Below are 24606 nucleotides of genomic sequence, written 5' to 3'. Positions count from 1 at the left end.
GTCTGTTCCAGATTTTGGTAGAAAGCCATCACCCATAATGTCCTGAATTCCTTGACAACAAATTCAAAAAAGAAGCCTATGGTTCCTAAGCACTGTCAGGGTGAGGAAACTGTATTCTTTTAATGCATTCTAACAATGAAAAAATGTAACAAACAGACATTTGTTTCTTTTTGTGTTTGTTTTTTCTTCTTAAAAGCACACCCTTAAACCATTTTATATAGTTGGTTTGCAATTGAGGAACATGACTTATAAAAAAAAAGATAAGCATATTCATACTTACAATAAAAGTAAAAACTAAATAACCACAGATCATGAATACATAAACAAGTAATAGCCCAATTACGTGAAAAATGACAGAAAAATCTGGCATGAAAAAGAAAACAAATCATGACAATTTGCAATTTTTTCTTTTTAGCTCCTGATAATCTTTTTGCATTATTGGTATATTCTTGCCTTTTGGGAAGCCAAACTTAAATTAGATTTTATATCACAGAAGGTTCATATCTGCTTTTGGCACATAATTTTGTGTAAAGCAACGCAGAATTTGCTTAAGTAGTAAAGTAATGACTGTTGGCTGTTGCTTTACATTCCAAGAAATGTCACTTAACAGAAAATGCGTCAAGTTATCTCCATATGCATAAATATACGTTTCAAATAACCGAAAACCCTGACTTCCTATGAGTGCCCCATGAGTTTTCACTTCATTTTAAACATTCAGTGATTCCGTTTTTTTTCTCATGCTGCCTTGTAACATCACTAGATTTTAGTCTATAAAAAGATCAAACAGGCTTTTTATCTGTTAGCGTTCAGCTATTTCAGAACCCTAACAATAACATCGACAGTCTCCCTTAGCCCAGTTATAGTTTAAGAAAATCTCACATTTCTGCACGGCAACTTTCATTAGATTAGTTTCGATCAAGTGTTAGGTGAAGATTCTCTTAACTTCTCTTAACTTTTTCTGCCACACATAAGAAGTAAGTCTGGATTCGCTTCCCACAGCACACACTGAGCATCAAGCTATGCAGGAAAGATAAAGCAGTTTAAATAGAACTGTTTTGGTTGGTGACAGGAATGGAATCTATTGCAAAAATGGCTAAGTAATGTGAAAAATTCACAATGGTCTGTGGCAGCAACAAAGGTTGTTTTAAAGGGAATTCTTCATTATATTTTGGTGCCAGAATAATCCAATCTGGACAGCACAAACAAATAAATGCTTTTCATGGTTTTTTTTTATTTTTTAATGTCATCATTTCATAGTGCACATTGTTATTCAAGATCGTTTAGAGGCGGGATTTATTAAGACAAACCATCATGGATGGATGACGCATCATATAAAACAGAAGAGGGCCATGACCTATTTCTGTAAAAGGGCTGTCTAATAGAATGTGAGATGTCCACACTTGTGCTCAAAACACTTCTTGAAGAGGATTATGAATTAAATCTTAAGCAGATTCTCGTCTTTACCAGAAGGTCAACACAATACATAACGATAGATAAAAAATAGCTTTAACAGGGTCACCACTCTGACCATCATGGTGACTGTGGGTGTCAGTTAAGACAAAGTGTAAAGTTTGAAAGGTAATACAATATTTACCTACAGTCATCTTTTACCCAAACCCATATGAACAACCCTGTTTAGCTGCAGCAAATATCTAACTGTATATCAATAATCTATTTTATCTCCCATCCACCATATCTGTAGCTCTAGCTTAGCTTAAGCTCTTATAAAGCCCTTAATGATCCAGCTCCATCATACATCAGAGATCTGATTGTTCCATATATTCCTAACAGAGCACTTCGTTCTCAGACTGCAGGTTTACTGGTAGTTCCTAGAGTCTCTAGAAGTACAATGGAAGGCAGATCCTTTAGTTATTGAGCTCCTCTCCTGCGGAACCAGCTCCCAGTTTTAGTCCGTGAGGCAGACATTGTGTCTACTTTTAAGGCTAGGCTTAAAACTTTCCTTTTTGATAAAGCTTATAGTTAGAGTAGCTTAGGTTATCCAGAGCTATCTCTGTACTTATGCTGATATAGGATTAGGCTGCTGGAGGACATAATGACCACTTTCACTCTCTTTGCTACCTTCTCATACTACTCTCCAATTTTGCATTATTTGCTGTTATTTCAGCTTTTAACTTTATGTTCTCTCTCTTTTCTCTTCCTAGAAGCTACACCTAGCCTGACTCTGTGTCTACCTGTGACACCTTCCTGGAGAGGGGCATCATCCAAGCTTCTGCTGGCAACAACTTAATGCTCACCTTCTAACGATGATACGCTTGGCACTGTCTTTCATTGTTTAACCCTTTCTCTCTCCTAGACATAGCTACTGACTGAGCTTTTACTGTGACTAATCATATGTGCTCTCTTTCAGACTCTAACCTTGAAAACTGGCTCAGAGTTCATCTGTTCTTTCTTCCTAGATGAAACGACAAAAGGAGCTACATCCACTAACATTTTACTCTTCCTTCCCATAGAAAGTACTCGCCGGCAACCAAAAACATTTTTTAACCTAACAAAATTAACAAAAACCTACATGTAATATTTTATTTAAGCAAATGGGATGGGTAATCCTTGTAGATGCAGTACATGGTTTGCATGTTTACCTTATTAAAAAAAAGTTATCCAGTTTGCAAATTCCTTTGGACTCGATTGTAGAAAAAGAAAAGAGGAAAAACTGTGGTCTGTTTTCAGCAATAAAAAACTGATTTGATTCCTCTTTTCTCTGAAACTGCTTGTTATATTTAGATTAGATCAGTTAAATTACTGAATTAAAAGTGGATTTTTGTCTGTTTTTGAGTAGGCGTCACTGGATGGATGTGGTCCTATTTACTGTGAAATTAAACAAAATGCAAAAAGCATGGTTATTATATGATAAATACTTTGTGTCGTCTCTGACATTTTCCACTGTAAAATTTCAATTTGGTAATAATTTTGCTCTGATTAAAATATTAAAGCCTCTATCTGCATCAACCAACTGTGCTGGTGGGCCAATATTGTATTATTTTTAAACTTCAGTCAGGGGGCCAAACAAGATCAGTTCTTGGATCAGAAATGGCCCCCGGGCCATACTTTGGGCACCCCAGCCCACAGGAGCACAAAACTCCTGTGGGCTGGAGTTTTATGTATAGATGTGAGAATTTCAGCTACTTCCACATATAATGTCTACCTGAATATTACCACAATTTTTGGATTTTCAATACAATACTTTTTCTTTTTACTAGTGCTGATTCACAACTGTCACTAATTACCAATAAACTGGGCTCTCCACAGGTATTAATTCTCTGGGTAGTGAACCAGCCAGTTAGGTTTACAGGTTTTGCATTTCAGATAACATTGTCCTGACTTTCAGCTCCTTGCTACGGTGGCCCAGAGGTGTCAGGTCAAATACAAAAGCCGCAACACAAATACAAAAGCCGCAACACAAATACAAAAGCCACAACACAAATACAAAAGCCACAACACAAATACAAAAGCCACAACGGAAATATAAAACCACAACGGAAGTCATTCAAAAGCAGTATAAGTGTCCTTATTTTCTTGTTATACACTGTGTACTCTGCCATTTTACCAACGATGAGTAAGCATAAGCAGAAAGTGGGATGGGGGAAACTTTGTAAATCTTAAGCATGAGATTAGGGAAACTGGATTTTCTGTTTCAAAAACCAAGAACAGATGGTGTTAACCTATAGATATGTTACTGCACTGCGGTCAAGTGAGCCGACAGTCAGAAATACGCGGTCACGCCAGCCGACACTAGCTCTCTCTTAAAGATTAGCTTTGCGCATACAAGGTGCATTACGGTAATGGAGCAGAAAGGATGCAGATCCTGGCAACGGTTGAGAATATAAGAGGAAAACAGAAAAGTAACCTTCAGAACATTTATATTAATTACATTTTTGCAACTTCACATAAATGTTTTCTGTAAAAAAAATTTATATTTAATAATTTTACCATACATTTTTGGAGAAATAACGGGTCAAAGTATCTACTAATGCTCAACCAGTATATGCTTGACCGCAAGTTAAGTTACGCAAAAAAGTCAAAGCTCATTGTAGACTTATAGTTCCAATCAGTGTGACTGATTATTTAAAAAAAAGCATTTCACTTATTAAATGAGCAAGATTTGTCTGCTGTTCACAAGCAAAGCTTCTCCTCGTTGTTTCATTCAACAGGAACTGTTACTTCTGTTGCAGGTTGCGTGACTTCCGTTGCGGCTTTTGTATTTGTGTTGTAGCTCTTGTATTTGTGTTGCGGCTTTTGTATTTGACTTGACAACCCTGGGCCACTGTACCTTGCTGAACAAATCACCATTTAAATCTTTACCACGTAAGCTCACATTCAAGCTGGAGACATTGCTATGATTCGATACATCTCAATTGAACTGAATTGGAAACAGATTAAATTTGTATGGGGTAAAAACGCTGTCAAAAACAATGTGTATGTAAAGATGGAAATGTGTGCATATTGGTCAATAGTTGTGCATAAGTAAAATCCTAAAGAGGTATTGTATATTTTCTCTATAAGAATACAAAATAAAATGTTACAGCTTCAAGAAATAACAAACACAAAGTTCAAGTTTACAGTTGTGGTTTATTCTTTATGAATACAATATGCTATAACAGTTTGTGAATACAATCTCTTTTCTATGAGAATACGAAATTACAACACCGACTTGGCATTACGTGATCTCAGGCTGGTTAGTGGAGCGCAGTTAGTCGATTCGCATTGTGCATGCGCTTTCACACTCCTCACCGCCGGTAAACGTAGTGCCGGAATAGGAGATAATTCAGTCTAAAAGGAATATTAGGAACAGAGGGGAGATAGGGGAAATCAAGAGTATTATAAATAAAGCATTGTTCTTATTTTTTGCAAAACTAAAAGATAGAATATAGTGGGTGGAGTTATACAATGATGTACAGTAGGTGGCGGTATGCACCTCTGAATTTGTTGCGAACTGCCAGAAGATGAAGCAGCAGCACTAGCGCCAAGATGACGGACCAAGAGCATATATTAACGACATTAAGACATATATAAACTTTTTAACATTACCTGGCTTTGTACTGTAGTTTCTTGGTCCGTCATCTTGGCGCTAGTGCTGCTGCTTCTTCTTCTTCTTCTTCTGCTGGCGGTTCGCAACAAATTCAGAGGTGCATACCGCCACCTACTGTACATCATTGTATAACTCCACCCACTATATTCTATCTTTTAGTTTTGTAAAAAATAAGAACAATGCTTTATTTATAATACTCTTGTTCCCCCCCATCGTTCCCCCCCATCTCCCCTCTGTTCCTTTTATTCCTTTTGGACTGAATTATCTCCGATTCCGGCACTGTGTTTACTGGCGGTGAGGAGTGTGACAGCGCATGCACAATGCGAATCGATTAACTCTGTGCTCCACTAACCAGCCTGAGATAACGTGACACCAAGTCGCTGATGTAAATTTGTATTCTCATAGAAAAGAGATTGTATTCACAAACTGTTATAGCATATTGTATTCATAAAGAATAAACCACAACTGTAAACTTGAACTTTGTGTTTGTTATTTCTTGAAGCTGTAACATTTTATTTTGTATTCTTATAGAGAAAATACACAATACCTCTTTAGGATTTTACTTATGCACAACTATTGGCCAATATGCACACATTTCCGTCTTTACATACACATTGTTTTTGACAGTGTTCTTACCCCATAAATCTGCCTCACATCTGGGTGCCAACAACTACCCAAAACCTCACTTCAAAAATAATCCTGGCAGTCCCTTTACATTTACCTACAGGGGGTCAACACTGCAAAATTGCCTTTCCCTCTATAGAAAATGCTGCTTTACAGTGCAGCAGGAACACAGAGTACACTGCACCTGCTCTGCAAATTAAAACCTGCTCTGAATTTTATTATAGGCACTGGTCCTCATCTTTTTTTATTCTCTACATATTTTAAACTGCTACAGTATTCAAGTTTTTCTTATAATGAAAAGCTTTTATTCAGCTAAAAAAATATATACTGTACATATTGTATGTATTAGTAAATTATTGTAAAAAATATAAGTAGTTATGTTCAAATGTTTAAAACATAACTACCGTATTTTCCGCACTATAAGGCGCACTTAAAAACCTTTAATTTTTTCAAAAAATGACAGTGCGCCTTGTAATCCGGAACGCCTTATATATGGATCAATTGGTTAATTGGTTGATCCATACTGGTTGTACACGGCGCTCTGTCAAAATGTTTCAGTACGACTGGTAAACTACAAAGCCGCACCGCTTGCAGCATTACGGCTACCGTAGTCAGGGGCGTCGCCGAAGTAATAGCGGTAAACACCTGTACTGTACTTACTCCTAGTCCAACACCACTTGTGTGTGTATAACGTTTGAATGTACTGTTGCAGGAATTGCCTGAACTATATGTGATTAGAAGCTCAGTGTGTGTGGTGTATGTTTCGTGTGTGTGTATAGAAGATGTTGACATTACTCCTCCGGACAGAGGTGGCGCTGTGTGCTGCCGTAGCTGAGAATCAAGAGTGAAGGAGTGACGTCGGTATTATTGTGTGTGTGGGGTGGGTAGAGACGGCGACCGGAGCAGCGGTGTATGAGTCTGTAAGCCCTGTGTTTTTACGTGCTGCAAAGTCATTAAAAAGAACCCTGAATCTCATCAACAACTCAGTGTTTTGATGCTGTTTCTTCATGCTCAACTCAGCAACGTATGAGTGAGGGAGTTAACCCCGAGGAAACTAGTAACTTCGGCCCTGGAGAAAGCGTCTCCCCTGTGTCATCAGACTACGGTCAGGGGACAGAAACAGGAAAGGTTAACAGTATTAACGTTTGATTTAGTGCATCAAACTGTTTCTTTTACGTGTTTAATGAATCAGGGAAAAGTTCCCTTTCACGTTTTAACTAACGTTTGATTTCAACTTCAACTTCATAGACTCCAATGCATTCCTAACGTGCGGTTGGCTCTATTCAATAGAATTCTATGTAGAGGAGACCTTACCATGAGAGTGAATGGAGTTATCAGAACGCTGGTTTGTAGTGTATTAATAAAGTTTGACTGACTGACTTATCTGACTGTTTTGTTGACATTCTCTTTAGCACAGCTCCATCTAGTGGATGCATAACGCAACCCCAGTCAAACGTTTGACTGCAGTAGCTTCTATTCTATGCGCCTTATAATCCGGTGCGCCCTATATATGAAAAAAGTTCTAAAATAGGCCATTCTTTGAAGGTGCGCCTTATAATCCGGTGCGCCTTATAGTGCGGAAAATACGGTACTTATATTTTAGCAAAACCATTCTACCTCACCGTCTGTGAGAATTATCACCTGTATGTATCAGCCTTTTCAAATAAAAGGCAGGGTCATTCATCCTCCAGAGACGGGCCTTATCTTGCCCAGTAGGGCCGATCATCCCCAGGGGTCATCGCTGTGACAGATTTATTACCCAATTGAGACACCACCACTGCACTAATAACACTCCCCCCCATGTCTAGATGTAATCAAATTCCTGCTAGCAACAAACCATGGAGGAGGTTTATGTGTGACTCAGCCTGTGCATGTATGTGTATGTGTATGTAAATCAATACTTAGTCCATTCTGTGGGTAAAGAAGGACTGGATATTAGAGATGGGTTCAAATGTCACTGCTTTCTGCAGCTTTACTAGAATCTGATCATTTAAAAAAGGGAAGAAAGCAGAAGGAATTCCCTTCAGAATATACTGTAAAACCCAAACTTTCTTCATTACAATAATTGTTTCTCAATATTTCATGTGCACAATTGCACAGCTAGTTCACGCGATATAAAGAAACAGAAACAACCATATCCAGTTTCTGTGAGCAATCTGTTACAGATGGTCAGGATGCATCTTAAACTTCATGTGCATGTTCTGTGTCATCACTGAGAAAACAACTTCACACAAGAGATGAATTATTTAACCAATCATGGTGGATTGTCCACTTTCCTGCAGGATTTCCTCTGCTGGTTCTGTACATTAATAAGTGGAGCACATTTTAGTTCTAAAATCTTTCCTGCTGCAGTTCTATTAAAAATCCAGAATGAATAGAGTGTCTTTGAATAGCAGTTTTCAAGTCTTTCCACAGGTTAATTAAATTTAGGTGTGGACTTTCACTACATATGACAATATGACGCTGATAATACATGAATAAGCTTTGATCTAAACCATTCTATTGCAGCTCTGGCTGCATGTGATATTGGAGGGACAATTACAACCCTCCATTCCTTGCTGGGATCTTTCAGTTGAATGTGAGCTATAATAAACACATGTAGATCAACTTCAAGGATGATCTGAAAGGAGCTCAAGATTGTACCTTTTTTGCTGCACCCCTCATCCCACCAACTTCCCTGTCCGCCTACATTTTTGTGGCATTTTGCCACATACAGTACTTTGCATCTAGGATATTGATGTTTTAAACATTTCCACAACTTTACCCCTGATGTGTCTGCAGTGTTCCTTGGTCTTCATGATGTTGTTTGTTCACTAATGTTCTCTAACAAACCTCTAAGACATTCACAGAACACCTTTATGTTAAATAAAATTACACAGAGGTGCACTCTGTTTAGAATTAGGTAGATTCTGAAGGTAATTAGTAGCACAGGATTTTATTTAGGGTTGTCAGAATAAAAGGAGCTGAATACAAATGCATGCTATGACGATTAGGTTTTCTTCTTTGTACTTGTTTGTTATATTCTTTTCTTCCACTCTACAATTAAATGAAACTTGGTGTTTATCTGTCCCATAAAGATACAAATAAATACAGTGCAGGTTGCGGTTGTAACATGACAAAATGTGGAGTACAAGGGCTATGAATACTTTTACAAGACACTACATATGTAAATGGAAAACACACTCAACATCCCAACAAATGTGATTTCTGTAGCCCAGGAAATGTTTGTTAAACATTGCTACTTTAACACATAGAATAAGTTAGAATATGTTTAAACTAGCATGTTTTTGTAGTACAAAGCAGAATTCAGTGCCAAATGTTGACCTATCAGTAAAAATGACGGACCCAAAGTGATGAAAATATTATTGGAGTTTGTGATAAAGAACTAATGCTAATGGTGTTACTAATAAACAGGGAAACAGCAGGACCCTTAAAGAGGCAGACAAGTTCAGCAAGTAAAATCCACCTAAAAATATAATATATTGACATTTGTTCTTTTTTACTTAATATGTGTTAAATGTGTAGATTTTAATGTTTAAGTGTGTATGCTTTAAAGTATATGAAACATGTTGAACGCATGTAGGGTATGGTATTTAACACAATGAGACAAAAAGATTTGAACTTTTTCCCAGGTGTCTTTTCAATATTTCAATATTTAATACTCCTTACAATTCCCTCCTGAATAGTTCAATTTGAACACAATTTCAAATTTTACACAACTTGTTGTTCAATCTCATTTAAAAAAAGCTAAAGATTTAAAAAAATTAAATCAAAGGAATTTTCACATCATAACTTTACACCCTGCAGACTTAAATTTCTAGTTTTTTTTTTACTGTTTATATTTTTTATTTTTTTAATTCCTTAGGATTTGAGTAAAACCTTATGAAATAGTTGTTGAGTCTTTTTAGGTGTGTTCCATAAATAATAAATGACACAATGCTGAAAGTGGCTTTTTATTGTCAGAGTGTGATACTACTGCTTTTGTGGTATTTGGGGGGGAAAAAAAAGAAAACATAGATCATCTCTATGTCAAAATCTGCAACTATTGGACTTGTCAAAGTAAAGAACATAATAGACTCAATGCATATTCCTTAAAGCACAGCCTGTGAACTTTATGTTGTATTCCTAGAAATAGCAGCTTTGGTTCTTTATTTCTTAGATCTAGTTTAAGATCTAATGAGAGTTGAACCTGTTTTTAAAGTTGTCTAGAGACCATTCAGGTAGTAAAATAGCCCATTTTTGATATTTGAATGTGTGTGAATTCAGTCAATCAGTAAAAACCCAAAATGTTAAAATCGATGTGTGACCTGTCAAATGAACAAAAAAGCATGCCAATTTACAATAAACTAACTGCATAAGACACTACTAGACTTTTGTCTGATTAAAAAAAGGAAAAAGGAAAAAGTTTGATATAACAAACATTTTCCCATACTTATTCAGACCTGGAAAATTAGACTTTTCAACATCATGTAGAAACCCTGCATAGGCCTCTAAAACACAGTCATTCTTGGTGATGATTATGTCTGAAGATAAATTTTGTCACTGTGACTTCAGCCTGGCTAGCTGTCTAAGCATTAAAAGACAAATACAGAAAAATGCACATATGCAACAGCCTATGCCAACTAACATATGCAGTGATTTGAGGAGTGAGAGTACATATAAGGACAACAACACACATACACATTCAGGTGCACACTTGTGCAATTTATGGCTGTGATCCAAGAAGCGTCCAGCATTCACCAGATCCTACTGACAGCCAAGGAAATGCTCACCTGATGGTCCAACCACCTGCCATCTGGCTGCTAAATAACATTACTCGTCTGCTTTGGCCCACACAACAGACATGAGCTTAGACACACCCGTAACTATAAGAACATGCAGCAAGATGCACGTTTAGGATAGTAGGTGGAAATATGCTGCCTCCCTGGGCCTGGATGGGTGATGCTTCCTTGTCTTCAATGCTCAGCCAAGTGAGGCAAGAAGGGTTCAGTGCAAATATGAATGCACACAGTTGGTAAAGAGCACGGGATAAATGGGCAGACTAAATTTAATCTCCAAGTGACTCAACATAAGTAGCATTGGCTTCTGTAACGACTGCACATATTCTTTACTTGCATTACCTGATCACACTGTACAATTTATAACTGTAGCTGAGAACGCCAGCATTTTGTCATAAGTATAATCTTTTTATGAATAAAAATGTCTTACAATACATTACAAGCATCTTAAATCCTCATTTTCACTTCACAAATAGAAAACGTGATGGATCTGCACGTATTATATTCAGTTCTTGCTCATGCACAAGCCATTATAGTAAATGCATAGGTACTGCAGTGAAAGCATAATGAAAGAAGAGGCAATCACAACGCGATGATAACACTGATTTGATTTCAAGATTGCCCTGAAACTATCATAAAGACCCCTAATAGGCTTGGGAATTCCGTCTTTGAGCAATCTGAGAGGGATCAACTGCGCCTTGCACGGCTACGGGTGCTGCTGGAGACATGGCCAGCCTCTGATGTTGGGGGGCGGGGAAGCGGGCCACATTTTTTTCCCCCCGTTGGGCTGAAAAACACTTTGCTCGGCAACAGAGGCGACACATTTCCACAAAAACAAGAATGTAGAAATAAATCTCAGGTTGCTCTTGTTGGCTGTGGGCTGCACAAAGAGGTGGAGGAAATCCCCAATTATGTTTCAAATGAGCACTAAAAGGTGGCCACTGTTGCTGACAGAGAGGCAGGTGCCTTTCAAATACCGATATTCTCTCTACTATATAACAATTTTAACACATTCTAATATAACTGAGCGATCATCATTAATATTCGGATCAGTCAATGTAAATCCGACCCCTGCGTTGTGTCTTGGTTATAAATCTGAACTTGGCTCAGTAACAGACAATAGCTCCACTGTCCCGTTTCCCCTTCAGCATCTGCAGCACATACACTTACCGCGATGGGATGCAGGAATACTCCAGAAAAAAACGCGACTCCATAAAAGAAGAAGGAGAAAAAGTAACAAAAGGCAGCCGAGAGCAGCCCACCTTCTCCTACTACTAGTCCTACTACTCCATGAGGCTCAGCCAAGCCACCGCTCAGTCGGTTTGTGATGTGGATCACGCAGCGTGTGAGCCCATGAGGATGGATGCTGTGTGTTGTCTGAGGGACGGAGGGGGGCGGGGATAGGCGGCTCCACTGGAGCGTAGATAATTCTGTAAAGGGACCTTGTGTTACAAGCGAGCAGGCTGTCTTGCCCCTTATATTCCCTGGAAGCCTGCCCTCTAGCCCCCCAATGTATTTAAAGGAAGCCCTCCACGTTTCTTTATCCGAGAAAAGCGTGAATATCTCTTTAAGAGTCCTGTTTACTATGCATTAAGCGTCATTGCTTCACAGGTGGATGGTTGGCTGAGGAGTGGCTGCCTCTGTTGCTGATTGGGTTTCAAAGATTCATAGTCACAAATTGTTACTTCTTTTTAATAAGTCATTTTATTTAACGAAGTTCAGGTGAATTGATATGAATAGTCCACGCGTATATCCAACAGTAATTTAGCAAGATGAAGTGTACACGCAGGACAGATCGCCTGTCACTAATCCACCATCACAAACAACCCGTTAACCTAACAGTCATTATTTGGGGGAGGAAGCCAGAATACCAGGAAAAAGCCCATGCATGCTCAGGCAAAACATGTAAGCTGAATGCAGAAAGAGCCCAGGGGACCCCGGGCCTTCTTGCTGCAAGGTAACAGTGATAACACCTGCGCCACTGCGCAGCCCAATACTGCAGACAATTTACATCAATTTTGCAAACATGGGGGAAAAAATTAATAAATGGGAAAAAGGTGATATATATGTTTTACTTTACTCTCCTATTGTGTTTTAAAAATCGCTGTTCATCTACAGTATAGAATATCAAAAGATTAATGCTCACCTTCTACCGATGAATGGCCCTGTCTTTCAGTTTTTTCCTCTTCACTCTCGCTACATGCATGCTCTGTATGAGGGATTGCTGCAAAGTCAACGCCAGTGACTGTCCACTGTCTCTACAGGTCCTTCTCGAAATATTAGCATATTGTGATAAAGTTCATTATTTTCCATAATGTAATGATGAAAATGTAACATTCATATATTTTAGATTCATTGCACACTAACTGAAATATTTCAGGTCTTTTATTGTCTTAATACGGATGATTTTGGCATACAGCTCATGAAAACCCAAAATTCCTATCTCACAAAATTAGCATATTTCATCCGACCAATAAAAGAAAAGTGTTTTTAATACAAAAAACGTCAACCTTCAAATAATCATGTACAGTTATGCACTCAATACTTGGTCGGGAATCCTTTGGCAGAAATGACTGCTTCAATGCGGCGTGGCATGGAGGCAATCAGCCTGTGGCACTGCTGAGGTCTTATGGAGGCCCAGGATGCTTCGATAGCGGCCTTTAGCACATCCAGAGTGTTGGGTCTTGAGTCTCTCAACGTTCTCTTCACAATATCCCACAGATTCTCTATGGGGTTCAGGTCAGGAGAGTTGGCAGGCCAATTGAGCACAGTGATGCCATGGTCAGTAAACCATTTACCAGTGGTTTTGGCACTGTGAGCAGGTGCCAGGTCGTGCTGAAAAATGAAATCTTCATCTCCATAAAGCTTTTCAGCAGATGGAAGCATGAAGTGCTCCAAAATCTCCTGATAGCTAGCTGCATTGACCCTGCCCTTGATAAAACACAGTGGACCAACACCAGCAGCTGACACGGCACCCCAGACCATCACTGACTGTGGGTACTTGACACTGGACTTCTGGCATTTTGGCATTTCCTTCTCCCCAGTCTTCCTCCAGACTCTGGCACCTTGATTTCCAAATGACATGCAGAATTTGCTTCCATCCGAAAAAAAGTACTTTGGACCACTGAGCAACAGTCCAATGCTGCTTCTCTGTAGCCCAGGTCAGGCGCTTCTGCCGCTGTTTCTGGTTCAAAAGTGGCTTGACCTGGGGAATGCGGCACCTGTAGCCCATTTCCTGCACACGCCTGTGCACGGTGGCTCTGGATGTTTCTACTCCAGACTCAGTCCACTGCTTCCGCAGGTCCCCCAAGGTCTGGAATCGGCCCTTCTCCACAATCTTCCTCAGGGTCCGGTCACTTCTTCTCGTTGTGCAGCGTTTTCTGCCACACTTTTTCCTTCCCACAGTCTTCCCACTGAGGTGCCTTGATACAGCACTCTGGGAACAGCCTATTCGTTCAGAAATGTCTTTAGCTGTGTCTTACATTCTTGCTTGAGGGTGTCAATAGTGGCCTTCTGGACAGCAGTCAGGTCGGCAGTCTTACCCATGATTGGGGTTTTGAGTGATGAACCATGCTGGGAGTTTTAAAGGCCTCAGGAATCTTGGGTTTTTGGGTTTTCATGAGCTGTATGCCAAAATCATCCGTATTAAGACAATAAAAGACCTGAAATATTTCAGTTAGTGTGCAATGAATCTAAAATATATGAATGTTAAATTTTCATCATTACATTATGGAAAATAATGAACTTTATCACAATATGCTAATATTTTGAGAAGGACCTGTACATGCTCATCCAGGAGGAGTGACTGCTACAAGTCACTGACTTGATGCAATCTGCTGGATTTCCTTAGATAGAAAAACCTTTTAACCAATTTGAATAAATAACTGAATCTGACTGCACTGTTCGATAGTTAGGATTAACTGGAATGTATGTACCTGACTTGAAATCTGTATGATTCGACTGAATTGACTTAGCCCATTTTAAAGTTACCCACCTTTCACACAATGCAACAGGAAACAATGCTTGCAATTATTTTTACCTCTGCCTTCCTCCCTCCCTGTTGGATGGAGTAAGGGGGAGTCAGGTTTAGCCTAAACTCATTTATGGTTGAGGTGCAAACACACCCTCCATTTCTGCTACCTGTGCGACCCCTTCTCTTTTCCAATGGTTATAATCAGTCTGACAGAGGGAGGTACCCCCAATCCTTGTGGTTTTTATTATAACAATGGCCACCAGTGGGCTCTAGATGGACAAACTTTATCAGTTTATTATTTTACTTAGTACCCCTACACATAGCCCATTCTAAAATGGCCAAACTGTAACACTCAGTAGTTTAATGTTACCTCCCCAACAACCCACCATTCCAAACCCTTTGTGAAGTGCCTTGAGACATGTGTTGTGAATTGGCGCTATATACAGTACAGACCAAAAGTTTGGACACACCTTCTCATTCAAAGAGTTGTTTATTTTCATGACTATGAATATTGTAGCTTCACACTGAAGGCATCAAAACTATGAATTAACACATGTGGAATTATTTACTGAACAAAAAAGTGTGAAACAACTGAAAATATGTCTTATATTCTAGGTTCTTCAAAGTAGCCACCTTTTGCTTTGATTACTGCTCCGCACACTCTTGGCATTCTGTTGATGAGCTTCAAGAGGTAGTCCCCTGAAATGGTTTTCACTTCACAGGTGTGCCCTGTCAGGTTTAATAAGTGGGATTTCAAGCCTTATAAATGGGGTTGGGACCATCAGTTGTGTTGTGCAGGAGGTGGATACAGTACACAACTGATAGTCCTACTGAATAGACTGTTAGAATTTGTATTATGGCAACAAAAAAACAGCTAAGTAAAGAAAAACGAATGGCCATCATTACTTTAAGAAATGAAGGTCAGTTAGTCCGAACAATTGGGAAAACTTTGAAAGTGTCCCCAAGTGCAGTTGCAAAAACCATCAAGCGCTACAAAAAAACTGGCTCACACGAGGACCGCCCCAGGAAAGGAAGACCAAGAGTCACCTCTGCTGCAGATGATAAGTTCATCCGAGTCACCAGCCTCAGAAATCGCAGGTTAACAGCAGCTCAGATTAGAGAACAGGTCAATGCCACACAGAGTTCTAGCAGCAGACACATCTCTAGAACAACTGTTAAGAGGAGATTGTGTGAATCAGGCCTTCATGGTAAAATAGCTGCTAGGAAACCACTGCTGAGGACAGGCAACAAGCAGAAGAGACTTGTTTGGGCTAAAGAACACAAGGAATGGACATTAGACCAGTGGAAATCTGTGCTTTGGTCTGATGAGTCCAAGTTTGAGATCTTTGGTTCCAACCACCGTGTCTTTGTGCAGCGCAGAAGAGGTGAACGGATGGACTCTACATGCCTGGTTCCCACCGTGAAGCATGGAGGAGGAGGTGTGATGGTGTGGGGGTGCTTTGCTGGTGACACTTGGGGATTTATTCAAAATTGAAGGCATACTGAACCAGCATGGCTACCACAGCATCTTGCAGCGGCATGCTATTCCATCCGGTTTGCGTTTAGTTGGATCATCATTTATTTTTCAACAGGACAATGACCCCAAACACACCTCCAGGCTGTGTAAGGGCTATTTGACCAAGAAGGAGAGTGATGGGGTGCGGCGCCAGATGACTTGGCTTCCACAGTCACCGGACCTGAACCCAAGATGGTTTGGGGTGAGCTGGACCGCAGAGTGAAGGCAAAAGGGCCAACAAGTGCTAAGCATCTCTGGGAACTCCTTCAAGACTGTTGGAAAACCATTTCAGTTGACTACCTCTTGAAGCTCATCAACAGAATGTCAAGAGTGTGCGGAGCAGTAATCAAAGCAAAAGGTGGCTACTTTGAAGAACCTAGAATATAAGACATATTTTCAGTTGTTTCACACTTTTTTGTTCAGTATATAATTCCACATGTGTTAATTCATAGTTTTGATGCCTTCAGTGTGAAGCTACAATATTCATAGTCATGAAAATAAAGAAAACTCTTTGAATGAAAAGGTGTGTCCAAACCTTTGGTTTGTACTGTAAATAAAACTGAACTGAACTGAATTGAAGAGTCACAATCAAAAAAATTCAAAAAATAAGAAAGAAGTACATGAAACAAATAAATGTACTAGAGCTGAACGATATAAGGTGAAACCTTTGTAGCCATTATGTTTAACAAACATTTTCCTGATTCTTTTCTTTCTTTTCCTTTAGCCCAATGTACCCATCACTCTTTGTGAGCATTAGCTTTAACCTCTAGAAAATATGCATCAAGGGGGTCAAAGGTGTATCCAACAAGCCTCATATGCATATTGGGCATAATGGCAGTACAGCTATACCACCAAATGTAGCTTCCAAGCAGTCTTGGCAATTATGTTCGCACACATTGATTATATGATGATGACTGAGATCTGATGTATTGTGCAGCTCAAAAATGAATGTGAGTAATTTATTAAATACTTAATCACTTAATTAAAAGAGGATCTCAGTATTTAAAATTTAATTCTTCATATGTAAAAGGCACTGCTATGAATCAGAAAAAGGCGGACCCAAGATTCAGCCAGACACAGTACTGAAAGTTTAAAAGGTTTATTCAGCCACAGGAAAACGTCACACAGGTAACACTCCTCACAGCTTCCAGGAATCACTGAGGCAGAAAGAGAGATTAGTGACTTGTAGTCTCTAGATTTTGCAGGGATCAGAAAAGTCACTAACCTGCTTTTGTCTTGAGTGGAACTTGAGACCCAGAGGGGAAAACTCGGTGGGCGGCAGGCGGTGATCTCCACAGCACAGGTAAGAAGTGACTCCAGGGTGAATAATCCAAGGGCTAGGCTGGCTCCAAGTCAGGGCTCCACGAAGGGCTTGACCTGAGAAACGTGGAACACGGGGTGAATCCTCGTGGAGTTGGGTAATCTCAGCCATACAGCGACAGGGTTGATGATCTTGGAGATTGGGAAAGGTCCAACAAATCGGGGTGCCAATTTCCGGGATTCTACCCTTAATGGGAGGTCCTTGGCAGAGAGCCAAACTTTCTGCCCCACCTGGTACTTAGGGGCAGGGGTCCGTCTCCGGTTGGCCTATCTTGACTGAACCAGTGACATTCTGATCATCGAACTCCTAGCCTTTCTCCATATTCTTTGGCATCTTAGGGCAGCCGCTTGGGCAGACGGAACATTAGCCTCCCTCTCCTGACATGGGTGGCTGGAAACCAAACACAACATGAAAAGGGGACAAACCAGTGGCACTTGATTGCATAGAGTTCATGGCGTATTCAACCCAGGGCAAATTTTGTGACCACTTGGTCGGATCTGACTCACATAAAATACGAAGTTTGGTTTCTACTTCTTGGTTGGCTCTCTCGGTTTGGCCATCAGACTGAGGATGAAACCCTGAAGAGAGACTAACAGAAATTCCCAACAAAGAACAATATTCCTTCCAAAAACGTGACAAAAACTGGGGTCCTCTATCGGAAACAATGTCATTAGGAATTCCATGGAGCCTAAAATCTTTTTTGGTCAATATCTCACCCATCTCCTTAGCAGATGGAAGCTTCTCCAGGGGCACCAGATGAACCATCTTTGAAAATCTGTCAATTATGGTTAGTAGTATAGAGTGACCATTTGAAACCGGTAAACCTGTCACAAAGTCCATCGTAATGTGCGACTATGGGTGAGGGGGAATGGGCAATGGGTGCAACAACCCCGCAGGGGGGTGACGAGAAGGGTTGGCTTGACAACATTGAGTGCATTCAGAAACAAAGTCTCTGACATCCTTAACCAGCGATGGCCACCAAAACTGAGTTTGAACTGTCTGAATGGTTCTGCTGATTCCAGGATGACAAGTGAAACGAGAGCAATGACAAGACTCCAGTACCTTTGGCACAAGGCGTTCAGGAACAAAACAGCGGTCAGGTGGACATGATGGTGGGATAGGCAGATCCCTAACGGCCTCCTGGACCTCCCTTTCCACCTCCTCTCGGGACACAGACAACCTGACGGGTTCAGGAAGGATAAACTCCTCTTCACCCGCAGACTGAGATTCTGCAGGCTCTTGAATCCGGGATCCAGGGAGAAATTAAAATGACCAAAAAACAGAGCCCACCTTGCCTGCCTGAGGTTTAGTCGTTTTGCTGATTTCAGGTACTCCAAGTTCTTATGGTCAGTCCACACCATAAACGGCTCCTTAGTCCCCTCCCGCCAATGTCTCCACTCTGTCAATGCCAACTTGACAGCCAATAGCTCTCTGTTTCCCACGTCGTAATTCCGCTCAGCCTGTGACAGAGTCCTTGAAAAGAAGGCACATGGTTGTACACGATCATCCTCACCTCTTTGGCTTAATACGGCTCCGACCCCAGTGATTGAGGCATCCACCTCCACGATAAACTGTTTCTCTGGGTCAGGAGACTGTAACACAGGAGCTGACGTGAAGAGTTCCTTCAACTTATTGAAGGCCTTCTCTGCATCCTTATTCCACAAAAATGTGCCTTGGAAGAGGTAAGAGCATTTAGGGGAGTAGCAACCAGGCTGTATTTTCTGATAAACCTCCTATAAAAGTTTGCGAAGCCCAGAAATCTTTTGAAGCTGCTTGCGATCAGTTGGAAAAGGCCATTCCAATACGGCCTTCACTTTGGAGGGGTCGACAAGCACTTTATCTGGGGAAATGAAGCCTAAAAAGGAAGTGGTAGTTATGTGAAACTCACATTTTTCTGCCTTGACGAACAACTGGTTTTGGAGAAGACGCAGGAGAACAGCTCTGACATGTTTTCTGTGGGTCTCCAGATCTTGAGAATAAATCAGTATGTCATCAAGATAAACAAATATGAATTGACCCACCATGTCTCTTAGCACGTCATTGACCAATGACTGAAAAACTGCAGAACGTTAGTAAGTCCAAATGGCATGACCTTGTATTCATAATGGCCCGTAGGCATGTTGAAAGCAATTTTCCACTCATCTCCTTCTCTGATTCGGACCAGATGATATGCATTGCATATGCTTAGATCCAGCTTAGAAAAAATCTTGGCTCCCTGGATCTGATCAAAAACTGTGTTTATGAGTGGTAAGGGATATCTATTTTTAACTGTTATCTCATTAAGGCCTCTATAATCAATGCATGGTCTCAACGAACAATCCTTCTTCCCAACAAAAAAGAAACCAGCACCTGCAGGAGAGGAAGAAGGTTGAATGTGCCCTGCCTTTAATGCCTCATCAACATAATTCTTCATGGCCCTGTGCTCTGGACCAGACAATGAATATGTTCTGCCTTTAGGGGGCGATGTGCCAGGAAGCAAATCAATAGCACAATCATACGGTCTGTGGGGTGGCAGAGCTGTGGCCTTGATTTTATTAAATACTTCCTTTAAATCATGGTATTCTTGCGGTACCCGGGATAAATCCAGATAGGTCTTCTCAACCTCATTTTCCACACTAACCTCCGTAGCAGCAGAACAAAGGCAGTCAGCTGAACATGACTCAGACCAACCCAGAACGTTTTCTTCCAGTCAATGTGAGGGTTGTGTTTCTGCAACCAGGAGGTCCCTAGGACTACAGGAAGTTCAGGTGAATTAATGATCATGAAAGTTACTTTTTCTTGATTACCTCCAACTGTTAAGGTAATCTCCTCCGTCCTGAGATGTGAATTGTTCATGCTGTGACCATCCAAAGCTAGCATGTTTCTTGTGTCAGCTGACGGAATATGTTTTACGCTGCTCTTATTTGCGAATGTTTCGTCCATGAATTCAGTATCCGCTCCTGAATCAATAAACACAGCCCCCTGGAGAGACAAAGAAGAGGTTTGCAAATGGGCAGGAAACAAGAAGGAGGCAGATAGTTGACTTCGGCTCAGTAGAGACCTCCCTTCCACTGCTGAGCCTGTCCTTTTAGTGGACACCTGAGTGCTAAATGTCCCTTCTCTCCACAATAAAAACAGAGCTTGAATCATCTCCGACGATCTTTCTCCTCAGGGGTAATCTTGGTTCTGCCCAATTGCATGGGCTCACAATTATCATTTTCCTCAGTGAGAGGTGACCAACTCCTTCTCTCATACCGGTGTGCAGAAACCTGAGTTAATGATGAGTGACCCTTCTTATGGTGCTTCTCCTTCCTTCTCTCTGCCAGCCAAATATCAATGCGAGCAGCCAAATCCTCGAGTTGTTTCAGGGAAGAAGGATAGTCACGGGTCGCTAGCTCATCCTTGATGTCTTCGTTTAATTCTTTCATGAATGCATCCATTTGCGCTGCCTCATTCCAACGGCTCTCTGCAGCCAACAAATGAAAGTCAATTATATAGGTCAAGACAGGCTGATCACCCTGTTTGAGGGACAATAATCCTCTTGCGGCCTCACAACTTGGAATGACCGGGTCAAAAACCCGAATGAGTTCCTTGGAAAAAGTTTCATAAAGATTACAAGATGCAGACCTGTTATGCCATTCACCACTGTTTTGCCTTTCCTGCCAGCAGAGATATAACAAACGCCATCTTGGAATGTTCAGTGGGAAAGGATGACGGCTGAAGCTCAAAATGAATTTCACACTGAGTTAGAAAAGCTCGACACTGGTCTGGGTCTCCCCTGAACATCTCAGGCGGAGATAGGCGTGGCTCCCTTTGTGATGATGGCGGCTCGGAGACAAGATTGCCAGAACGTAATGTGGAAAATATTTCCTCCAAGCTGGATCTCAACCGGAAAAGGGTCTCGTCAATGTGGGTGCGCATCTGCTGTGCTGGCGAGTCCATTTTTGGCCAGATTTTTCTGCTATGAATCAGAAAAAGGCGAACCCAAGATTCAGCCAGACACGGTACTGAAAATTTAAAAGGTTTATTCAGCCACAGGTAAACGTCACACAGGTAACACTCCTCACAGCTTCCAGGAATCACTGAGGCAGAAAGAGGAATTAATGACTTGTAGTCTCTCCAGATTTTGCAGGGATCAGAAAAGTCACTAACCTGCTTTTGTCTTGAGTGGAACTTGAAACCCAGAGGGGAAACCTCAGTGGGCGGCAGGCGGTGATCTCCACAGCACAGGTAAGAAGTTACTCCAGGCTGAATAATCCGAGGGCTAGGCTGGCTCAATAATCCAAGGACGGAAACAGGGTCAACAATCGGAACAAGAGGCGTCAGGCAAGGGGCAAGCAGAGGCATAAACCAAATGCAGGAAACAAGGTCGACAACCAAAATCCAAATAGTCCGACAGGGAGCAGGCAGAGGCATAAATCCAAAAGGCAAGGCAAGGTCAAGAACAATGATCAGACAGGAAGGAACACTGGATATCTATTCACACGATGGTTTTCAAAAATCTGGCACCGTCTGCTTGTCAGAGTCAGTATATATCAGGGAAAACACAGGTGTATGGCATTACACAGATTGCACTACACTGCAGCAGCCACCAGGTGCATCTCATCTGCTGATTGCAGCCAGGGAGACAGGGTAGAGCAGACATGCCAGAATCATAACAGGCACATATAATTAATTCAGTATTTATTTAACTATTTCATACCATGTTGCAGTGCCCCATGAAGTAATTTAAACAGTCACTATGGCCCTGCACAAGAAGTCAACTTTAGACCAATTGCCTTTAATTACAGCAGTATAGCTCCACCCTCTGACTTTGATAGGTCTCACTGACAGGAAAACATAAATTCATGATGTTCTGCAGCACTAAAGGAAAAGACAAAAGAAATAATTTTATTACAGTTATACAAATTTAATACATATTTGATTAGGCAGGTATTCATTTACATTTTAATCTTAATCATGTAATATTACATTTAAATAATTCATTCCTGAATTATTTTTTATGAAACTTTAGTCCCTAAAATATATAAATATAGTTAAATGTAGTCTTTGTTAATCTGCTGTGCAGATTAACCAGTCAGGTGTTAGGTTTTATTTAATGAGCCACAGTGACAGCTTAAATAATCTCATTGTGTGCAATATCACAAGTACTCTGTAATAAATAACTAATAAAACAATAATTACGATAAAGATAATTTTAATCTTTTCATAATTTTTCTCTAATATATTACTCAGTTATAGAAACATTGATGAATTTATAACTCATTTAATTGATTTATTTCCACATTTGTGAAATTATTGCTTATATAAATATTTATTTAAATGACCACGTTCAAATGGCACCTAGGGCCCTCCATGCACATAAAAGTTTTGAAAATGAAGACAGGCTACCTCCTGGATTTTTTTTTTTTTTTTGGTCTACCTTTAAAAACGATGAGTCAAGTCAACCTGCAGCCTTAAAAGAAACTGCGTGCCAAGCATTTTAGTAGCTATAGAATGTTCCTATTGCTTCGGAGGCAGGCCACCTATAAATAAAACACCTGTGCTCCAGCTCAACCTAGACTGCTAAACCAAAACATATTATTTTATTCCCTGTGCTGAATGTCATGTTTAAGTAGGGTAGTCTAATGGATGAGCACATATATGAAGCGGATGTTCTTCTCCTGTTAATACAGAATTTTAGTTCCACACAATGGGAAACACAAATAACTGTATCAGAGGTGCTTGCTTACTAAAAAAGCATTCACATGTGAAGCCCATAAAGAATGAGGTGAAAATAAGGCACCAGATGGGTGTCGCAATCATCAGGTTGGGTTTTGATTTTTGACAAATTTTTGCTGTTATATTCCTTAGGTCTAGCTTTCTTTAATCATTTCCTCATGCTTATTATTGTTAGGTGTTTTCTTATTAATTCATTTTTATGTTCTTTGTACTTCTTGATTATTTCTGTTAGGTCTCTGTCAGATATATCCCCTGTGTATCTCTGTTTCTTTTTCTACTCCATCTGGTTAATTAGTTTTTACTCCCTCAGTTGTTCTATCTTCTCTCTGCCTCAGTATATATACTGACTGGTTCTCTTCATTTCCCACTGAATCCTTCCATTAACATGCCTGCTTTTTCCATCTTTGCTCCTGTTTATGATCCACATTCAGTTCTCCTCATGCTGGACTGTAAGGCTTTGTATTCTTTTGTTATATATTAAACATTTTTTCACTCATGCTGCTCCTGAGTACCTGTCTGCAATGTGACATAACAGGACAGTAGATTCTTCACGGGTTAAAAAATTGTCTCATGGTAACTGTGTATCATTTCCTGTTTTTTATTCCCAAATACTTTTTATTACCCTAGATGTCAAAATCTCAATTTACTTTCAAAGATAAATGACCCTGAATATATCAAATGCACTTCAAGAATTGCAACAGGAAGAGTAAACTAACATTTCTTAGTTTGAACTTGTATTAAAGGGCAGCTAATATGCTCTTATATAAAGGGTCACAATCCAGAGAGTATATAAGACATAGACCTCACACAGAAGAACAGCCATTAAAAAGTAGGACCCACAATGACCCTAAACAGACACTGGCTAATTGCTTAATTGAAGGTATGACCAGGGGTGAAAGTGAGCCGGTACGGTTCGGTACTGCGTACCACTAAAAGATTCTGCGCCAGTACGCAGTACCGGTAAGAGGGAAGAACGGTTGTCTGCTCTGAAGCCGTCATCCAGAACCCGTTACGGCAGCAAAAACTCACGAGCATACAAACAAGATCAGATCCGCTTCCGATAAGCAGTCTAAAACACGAGTTAATCTGTTTATAAATATAGCTATTTTCCCCTCATTCCACATAGTTTCTGAACTGTTCTATGCTGGAGCCTCAATGCTCTTGCTTTGCTTCTCTCCCCTCGGAGCTCGAGGCTTTTCTGAACGGCCAGCCTTTAAAACGAGGACCGCTACGTTTAATGTCTATCTGCTCGCTGCTAAATACCCCAGTTAAAAGCAAAGGGAGAGTAACTAGTTGTGTTTCATGTTATTTTGCTGCATTACAACACAGTATAGCTCGAAAACACCGCTTATGACCAGAGATTTCACATACGCTACACGAGAGCGCATGCGCACTTACCTCCAAAACAGAGAGGTTGCCATGGAGATTGATGCGTTCGATTTAATGGACTGGGAGATTTTACACAGGAGGTGCACAGACATAAAAAACCGCCGCTTGCATTAGGACAGGATGAACAATAAATCGCTTACCATCTACAGACTTTTAAATAAAAACCGAAATCAAAACTTGACCACATTGCAGAGAACAATAACTTCTTTGTTCAAAAGAAAAGACAGAAACTGAAGATGAAAAGTTATGCACCAGAAA

The 24606-nt window shown here is 40.4% G+C and overlaps 1 protein-coding gene across 4 annotated transcripts in view; it reads right to left on the bottom strand.

The window, feature by feature from the left end:
- The window catches only part of plppr1 (phospholipid phosphatase related 1), a 112316-nt gene that overhangs the window by 55942 nt on the left and 31768 nt on the right, over positions 1-24606 (bottom strand). For 2 of the 4 annotated variants that reach the window (XM_047372728.1, XM_047372727.1), the window contains exon 1: positions 11620-11963. The exons of 1 other annotated variant lie outside the window; for it this stretch is intronic. The gene's annotated coding sequence lies outside the window, so the exon portion shown is untranslated. Of the gene's footprint in view, positions 1-11619; positions 11966-24606 lie in introns of those variants that run through there. One more of the 4 variants, XM_047372730.1, reaches the window with a different exon arrangement.

Source organism: Girardinichthys multiradiatus, chromosome 8, assembly GCF_021462225.1.
Source record: "Girardinichthys multiradiatus isolate DD_20200921_A chromosome 8, DD_fGirMul_XY1, whole genome shotgun sequence".
Taxonomy (NCBI): domain Eukaryota; kingdom Metazoa; phylum Chordata; class Actinopteri; order Cyprinodontiformes; family Goodeidae; genus Girardinichthys; species Girardinichthys multiradiatus.
The sequence above is the reverse complement of the archived record's forward strand: the minus strand, read 5'-3'. Positions and strand labels throughout refer to the sequence as shown.